This window comes from Polyodon spathula, chromosome 1 (genome assembly GCF_017654505.1).
Source record: "Polyodon spathula isolate WHYD16114869_AA chromosome 1, ASM1765450v1, whole genome shotgun sequence".
Classification (NCBI taxonomy): Eukaryota; Metazoa; Chordata; class Actinopteri; order Acipenseriformes; family Polyodontidae; genus Polyodon; species Polyodon spathula.
The window spans coordinates 89,937,086-89,945,494 of record NC_054534.1 but is presented as its reverse complement, the minus strand read 5'-3'; the positions used below and the strand labels follow the sequence as shown (position 1 = coordinate 89,945,494).

Sequence of the window (8,409 nt, the reverse complement as noted above, 5' to 3'; positions counted from 1 at the left end):
TGCTTCATTTGCCCAGCCCTCAGACAGACTGACCTCGGGTTCAGGAATTTTGTCCTGTACATCACAGGACCCTTCCATTTTCAGTGTGGCGTAGTGGATGGTGATTTGTCTTTCGATACTATACATACCTTCTACAGACTAGTGACGCGATCTAGGAAGGACAATTGTTGCATGAACTGTGACAAATATAATTTACATGCCAGAAGAATTAGAAGTACCTGCTAGATTAATTAAATAAGACAGATCTCCTTAGCAAAATAGCATTTACAGATCACTTCAGGAGAGCTACGAACAATCTGACTGTACCCCCGCAGTATACCTCTTTGAACAGCTTGGCATTAATGTGTGTAGAAAATGCTATGGACTGTTTTACAGATTCTCATCTTGCCATAGCAACAACCAGCAACATCATTTTTTATTTAGCTTAAACTCCCTAAACTAAGCTCTGTATTCTAGTATGCGTCACAATTAAAGTTTCACATTTCCCTTAAAATATGTAACCTCAAACGTAATGCCCTACTGCCAGATGAAATAACCTGTTCTTATTAGCAATTTCAATTTTTGATCACCATAATTTATGGCTTCCCTTCAGATTTTATCTTGGGTTTTTGAGTATAATCTATTGTGACAAAAGGAGTCTTAATCAGCCGATCAACTGTGTTGTCCTGCATTTCACATTTGACCCCTTCACAAAACAAGCACCAAAATAAAACAATAACAACATATATTGTTTCTTATCATTGATGAGCTGCAAAACGAAGCAATTTCGATTCTCATTAACTGCACATACAACTGCAATACAGCAGTGCTTCAGAAGAGGGTGGGAGGGTGTGGATCGCTCCTCCAATTAAAATCTGATCAGATCACCTGATCTACTAGTTTCAGATAGACAGGAGTTAGTCATCAGAGGCAAAGCCTCTTCTGGTTAAAAAAAAAACAAAAAACAAAACCTCTGGTCTCCAATTAAAGCCTGTGCTCAGATCACGTGATCTTCCACTTCTGATACTGTTTAATGGGAGAAGGGAGGCTTGCCTCCCTTTGTAAAAAACAAAACAAAACAAAAAAAACGCTCTTCCAAGACCAGAACACCATCTGCCACTGCTAGTGCTGTAAGTGCGTATGCGTATCTGTCAGCAGCCAGAATTGCTGTTCATTTGGGAATGTTGAATCTAGGGTTTAGGTTAAAATATATATTTTCTTACATTTTAGCGAATAATTCTATTTCATTTTATTGAACGTTATTATATTATAATGCGATAAAGTTTTTTTTCTCTTTACACTTGTACATTGTGTATAGTGTTGCAAATATAAAGCACCCAAAGTGGGCTATAACGTCGTGCCATTGGTACAGAAATACACATTTACAAGGTTTACCCATTGCATTATGGAAACATTATCCTAAAGTTAAAAGGGGTAGGCTAACGTGGTATTGTTATTTCATTTATAATTGGTGCTGTAGACGTACAGGTTACTGTGCAGAGTAGAGCAGGAAGTAGGAACAAAGAAAGTTGATGTTCTTTGTTTGGTTGCTAGTTTGCTATTAAATAAAGTGACACGTACTTGCTTTGTCTCTGTTTCTAATAGCTAATAATAATAATAACAACAAACACAGCTAAAACAACCTGGTTGTTCAAATATTAGTACCATGCGCCTCTGGTTGTCTGTGGACGTGTCTTCCCGGGCGCTGGTTCCTGTTGATGCTCTGTGAAGCCTTTAGGCGACTGGAGGCAGCTGGTGGGGCATGAAACTATATAGGAGCGAGTGGTGTTATTTAGCTGTGTATATAATTGTACTTCTGATGCTACACAATAGCATTCCATTCATGTAAACATTATTTTTCAATATATGATGAACTGCCCCCTGTGTCTGTATGACAGAAACTGAATTAAGTGTTGAGGCTATAGGAGCTGCCACTAGAGAAAAGACTGAGCTGGCAGAATTATTGCAAATATGGGCAGAGCAGGACCCATGTGGAACAGTAAGGTAGGGCAACCCAGGAGCAATCAGTATCATTTTGACCCCGAGGGTAAATCTCTTTGTTTAAATTGTAACTGCCTAGCCCATATAACATGAAATTGCAGACATGGACAGAACCCCAAATAAGTAATGCACCACCAACACCGCTATTAAGATAAGAACTAAGCCCTCATATCCAGCAGGTGGAAAACTCACACCAGCAGGTGTCATAGCCACACGCTTGGAGGGGATCCCTCAGGTTCAGGCAGCAAAACACTTGTGTTCCCCATGGTCCTCCGGCGGTTAGTGGGCCGGTGTCCAGTGGGCACTGTCGTTATGGGCAGGGTTGAGGTCCCCTGTCTACTGGTTACCAGTTCCATGGTTAACACAGTAACTGAACGCTTTTTTTTTTTACCAGATTTTTGAAGTCAGTAGGGGAGCTCATAAACTGTGGATGGATGCGTCTCAGCGCGGCTAACGGCTTGGAGATACTTTACGTTGGGTACATGGAGCTTGAGGTACATGTGTAGTTCTAAGACTGGGGTGCTGATTGTTAAAGATCCTCCTGGTGTTAATGTTAAAAGACAAATAAATTACGCCAGGGCTGCTAGGGATGAATATTATCAGTGAATGCTACAGAGAATTGTTTGATCAGCATGGTTCTGTATTACTTGAAAACTCTCTTGTACAACAAACAGGAGTGGCTTGGAAGCGAGCCTTATGCAATTCCAATCCCATGTTAAACAGCTGCTGGATAGCCAATTTATTGGGGAGAGCAGTAGTCCGTATTCCTCGCCAATTCAATTGTCCTGGTTCACAAGAAAGATGGGAGCCTACAGATGTGTGTGGATTATCGACTGCTTAATGCAAAAATTCGCAAAGATGCCTAACTCCTGCCCTGAACTGAGCAATTGTTGGATGCCCTCTTTGGGGCCCAGTGGTTCTCAACCTTAGCTCTGGTCAGTGGGTACAACCAAGTCCTAGTCCCAGTAGCAGTAAAAGATTGTGCAAAGACTGCATTCTATACTCCTTTTGGTCTCTTCAAATTCAATAGAATGCCTTTTGGGCTTTGTAATGCCCCAGGTACCTTTCAGCGTTTAATGAAACAAATTTTTGGTGACCAGCACTTTCAATCCTTATTACTCTATCTTTATGATGTAGTTGTTTTCTCTTTCACAGAGAGCCAGCACTTAGAACTGGTTTTTGAGCGGGTGCAAACTCAAGGATTGGGGGTAAAATTATCCAAATGCTGTTTCTTTCAGAAGAAGGTGAGGTACCTGGGGCAGCCCAATTTGCTGCTTTTGATTTTGAGATTAAGTATCGTCCAGGCAATGCAAATGGAAATGCAAATGATCTATCTAGGCAGTATGAGGACAAATCTGGAATGGATTATATTGTATCAATTGTACAAGAATGCTCATAAAGCTATGCCAGATTGCTGCAGAAGATTTGAAGCCTTTTCAGTGACAATGTTTCAGATTAAAAAGATCTGCTGCATTGGTGCTGGCTATGTTGGTGTGCCCACTTGCAGTGTTATTGCGCACATGTGTCCAGAAATCAAAGTCAGCGTTGTGGACTTTAATGAATCGAGAATATAAGCCTGGAATTCAACACACTACCCATCTATGAGGCAAGACAGCGGAAATGCTTTTTTATGTAGTTGCTGTATTTAGAAGAAACATATTAGTAAGAATACTCTAAGAGGCCCTTCTTATGTTAGATTGCTACAGTTCATTAAGCATTAATTGTTAAAGAATGTAATGTATTCAGTGGCACTGGAACAATTTTAAAGTGGGGGTGCTGAAAGCCATTGAACAAAACTGTAACCCCTGTATAGGATGGAAGCCATGCAAAGTCAGCCCAGAACCCTGAATGTATTTATTAGATGTTTTTATGAAATTTAACATGTACAGGATATGTTATTTTTTTGTATTATTCCAAATGGTGTTTTTGTTCCCCAGCCTAGTCTTAAGGCAATAGTGGAGTCCTGAAGAGGGAAAAATCTCTTCTTATCCATTGAGATACTCTGCCATTAGATAGGCAGATATTGTTTTCATTTCTGTAAGTCTCCCATTTACTAAAAGCTCTGATGCGCCCTTCACTGTGTTGATGAGAACAATGCATTTGTTAAAAGTAGGTAAAAGCATTTTGAAGGGAAAATCCTTATTTACAGTGAAGCTTTGTTACAAAAAAGCCTTCATTTGGCAAACTGAGGAAACTTTCTGACAAATACAGGGCAATGTCTTGCATAATTTAAATAAAATCGTTTTTTTTTTTTAACGTATAAAAATAAAAACAAGAATATATGGCTTTAAAACATTACAAATATCCCAATTATGAATTTGAGTAAAAGTTAGAAAAAATATTGTCCTGCTGATTATGTTACTGTATATAAACTTTTTTTTAAAGCATTGCAAATAGAAATTTGAATCAATATGCAGTACTATGTTTTATTTGGGTAACTTAAATCACTTGAAGGGTTCAGTAGACAGATCCATGCATATTATATACATCTCGCCGAACTATGCAATACTTTTCTAAACTTGTGTTCCGCATGACAATTTATTTAGGCATTTTGTGATAGAATAGAAGTTGCTTCCAGGTAAACACCAAGGAAAGACCTATGGGATGGGGAAAGGAAGAGCAGCAGACCTGAAGTACATTGAGTCCTCTGCTCGGTGGATTGTGGAGGTCTCTGATGGCTATGAGCTGGTCACTGAGAAGAGCATTGTGCCAGTGAGGGCTGCTGAGAGCATTCACAGAATATTCGATGCAAACATAAAACCAAACCTTAACCTGCAGGTGAGCTTTCAAATCAAAGCACCTGTATTCAAATCCAGAAATTCTGTTTAAAGCACTGCCAAAACTGCACAGGTATTATCTTTCTTAATAGGTGAATAATCTGTTTATTCATGTGGATCAAAGCTCTGACTTTTATTTCATAATATTAATTATTGCGACTTGTGGTATCTTTCACTTGAATCATTTAAGTGGCACACTAACAATATGTAGCATGTTCTTTGCTATTTGTAGCATGTTCTTTTGCTATTCTTGGCTCTACATGACTGATTTATTTGTTCTGTAAATGACATCCCTAATTCTGTAATACAGTTGCCGATATCGTAAACTTTTTCAAATTAAATTTTGCTCTATGCAGTACATGTAAAAACATATTTAACTTTTGATCTTCAGATGCAAAACAATACCAAACAATTACAGGTATCTACATTTCCAGTGTGCTTTTGTAAAATGGTTAAGTGGTAACATCAGAAAGTTCTTTATAAAAAGTGTTTTCAAAATCATAAATGGGTCTCGCTCTTCGCTTTCCCCAATGCAGGTGCCATCAAAGCGCTGAAGAATCTGGACCGCGTGTTGATCAGTGGAGATGAAACCCCAAAGGGACAGAGGGCCATCTGTGCCCTGTGCACAGTCTATGAAAACTGGGTCCCCAAGAACAAGATCATCACCACCAACATCTGGCCCTCTGAGCTCTCCAAACTGGTTCATACATCAGAGGACAAATGTGATCTGACAGCTAGCACTGCAGAAAACCTTTGTGATTGCTGCTTACTGCTGCAGGTAATATGCTATATGTACAGTATTTAGCCTGTCATTATTGTATATTTTCCTGCAGGCTACTAATGCTTTCCTTGCCCAGAGAATCAGCAGTATTAATTCTATCAGTGCTTTGTGTGAGTCGATGGGGGCCGATGTAGAAGAGGTGGCAAAAGCCATTGGGATGGACCAGAGAATTGGAAATACATTCCTAAAAGCCAGTGTCGATAAGTGAAGCTCAATTTCAGGACTGCGACAGTGCCAGTAGGCAGACATGTACAACACATAACCAGAAGAATTCTAAAATTGTAACTGGTAACACAGCAGATGAGACATGATCATTCTCTTGATTTGCAGGTCAATGTTTTTGGAATGAATTGGGTGAAACCTGCAACAATGGTTAATTACAGTTTCCATGATTAATTGTATTGGAACTAGAATATATTTTTAGGTTTTGGTGGTAGCTGTTTTAAGAAGGATGTCTGCAATCTGTATATCTGTGTGAGGCTCTCAACCTCCCATAAGTGGCAAAGTACTGGCAACAGGTATTGTTTATATGCTGATCCCAGCATCTGTCCAACCTTTTTCTTTTTTTGGAAATGGATTGTTTTGAAATGAAGGACTATTGAATTAAAATACCCCATTTCTTTAAGGTGATAGATATGAATGAATACCAAAGACACTGGTTTGCTTGTCGTATAATTGCCTTTTTAATACTGTGACTGGAAAGAGGATTGCTCTCCTGCGATTTGCTTTCAAAAAAGACATTGGAGACACACAGTAATTCAAAAATATCTCTAATACAGTATACTTTATTTTGATTTCAAGTAGCTTGTTAATTATTCACTTACATCTGCTATGTAATTGGTGCTAAAAGTCAATCCAAGATGATCTTGGCCCCTCTTACCCTATGTTTGTTAAAATGTATCGGTTGCCGTTTCTTTTTGCAATCTAGGCTATAGGTTAAAGGGTACCTAAGGATCTTTTTATTCTATTGTGTTACATGTTCCCATGTGTTGCTACAACTGTTTATGTAAGGTATGTGTATTGTTTTATTTTTATTTATTTTTACATTTTGACCACTTTTTTTTAACTTTTAAATTGCATTCCCTGCCTCAGTATGGCTTGTACCCACATGGACCTCTCAGAACTACATTTCCCATCATCCTCCTGCTCACATATGTAACTAAGATGGATTTACCAGTGAGCAGGAGGATGATGGGAAATGTAGTTAATTACATGTCTGTACTTAAGAGTATGTTTATAGTTTGATTAAAGGACAATGTATGAACTTTATAAATAATTCCCTTGTTTTTAAAAATACACATGGAGTATTATGCTTTGTATTAACATTGTGTTGTGTAATATGTAAAGTTGCACATTCTGTTTCCTAATCAGTGTCTCAGCTAGTCACTATAACAAATGACCCGTATGATGCTTGTGACGGAGCCCTGCACTTGTTATCTGCACAGAGTGGGATATCTTCAAAGTAAGTATTATCATTTTACTGTGCCAAATATAGTTGAATCTTTTTGATAAGGGTGCACTGTCTGGGGCAGAAAACCTACTGTACAAAGAAATAAGGCACTGTAGAATCTTAAACCAACAGTGTATGATGTGAACTAATGTTTACTGATAATTATTTAATGCAGAAAAAAATCTATAATAATGTGCTCAATACAAAGTTTCCCAAAACATTTCCTTGCTTTTTTCACTGTGTTCTGGGTGGAGACAGAGGGCCCTGTTCACAAAATTGGATGCTTTTAAGTAACTTCTGCTTTCTATAGGATTTTGAGAGAATCTACAAAAAAATGCTAAAACCAGCTTTCGTATTTGATGGGAGATATGTTCTGGACGATCTTCATTTCAGGCTTCAAAATTTTGGATTTCAGGTAAGGAGTTTTATTTTTAAACACTTTTTTTTAGATAGATAATGCAATGTAAAAGTTTAAATGTAAAACAAAAACTGCTTTGTGTTTGCATGGTTGCATCCTACATCTGTCTAGACAAGTTTTAAGTGTGTCTTATTCAGAGGTACCAACACTGCAATGCATAAAGCTACATCATGAGATAAGGCAGTTTAAACTAAAGATGTTGAAACTTAAGGTAAATACCTATTTATTGTTGCCAGTATTATTTATATGCATGTACATTTTTTTTCGTTCCCCCAGATTGAAAGTATAGGAAATAAGGTAACCAACTGAGAATACCCTTTACTCCCACATCTGAAATCCTCAAAATAAGTTTTCATAGCCCACCAATGAAGATGGCACACAGGAAATTAACGCTATGAACTCTTGTACACAAGTCATAAGGTTCACTCACCAGCAATAAAGTTTCTTCTTACCAAATACAGTAATGCCTACAAAATATCTGTGTAGAAATTCTGAATTTCCAGCCTTAAATCTACATGAGGCTGTATTTATTTACGCCTCTCCTTTAATTACATTTTGTGTCCAATGTTTTGTTGTGCTAATTTTTAGTTATTTTCGAGTTTTATGTAAATCATTCCCCCCCCCAGGGCTTTTGCTTCTTATATACTATATGGAATTAGTGTTTTTGGTTACTTTCTAAAATACTTGGGCATTTTTTTTCTGTCAAAATACGTATAGTAGTAACTCAACAGCACTTGCACACTTAAGTTGTAACTTCTTTCCTTTGCTGTCTTCCACAACTAAATCCTTATGGTCACAGGCACATTCTTCTAGGGTTTTTGTGTGTACACTTTTTTATTTTGTCACAATTTGTAATTCTGTTTTAAATCCTCTGCATCTCAACTGTAATACAAATTTAAATCTCCAATGGAAATGTAGGAATGTGCTGCCAATCAGTATTTGGGACGGGTTTAAAGCATTTAGAACAAATCAGTGATAGCTACAAGTCAGGAAGGAGGGACAT

The 8,409-nt window shown here is 37.8% G+C and overlaps 1 pseudogene; it reads left to right on the top strand.

Moving 5' to 3' along the window:
• The first annotated feature begins 3,425 nt into the window (after positions 1 to 3,425).
• On the top strand, positions 3,426 to 8,131 carry LOC121326554 (annotated as a pseudogene).
• The last annotated feature ends 278 nt before the right edge of the window (positions 8,132 to 8,409 follow it).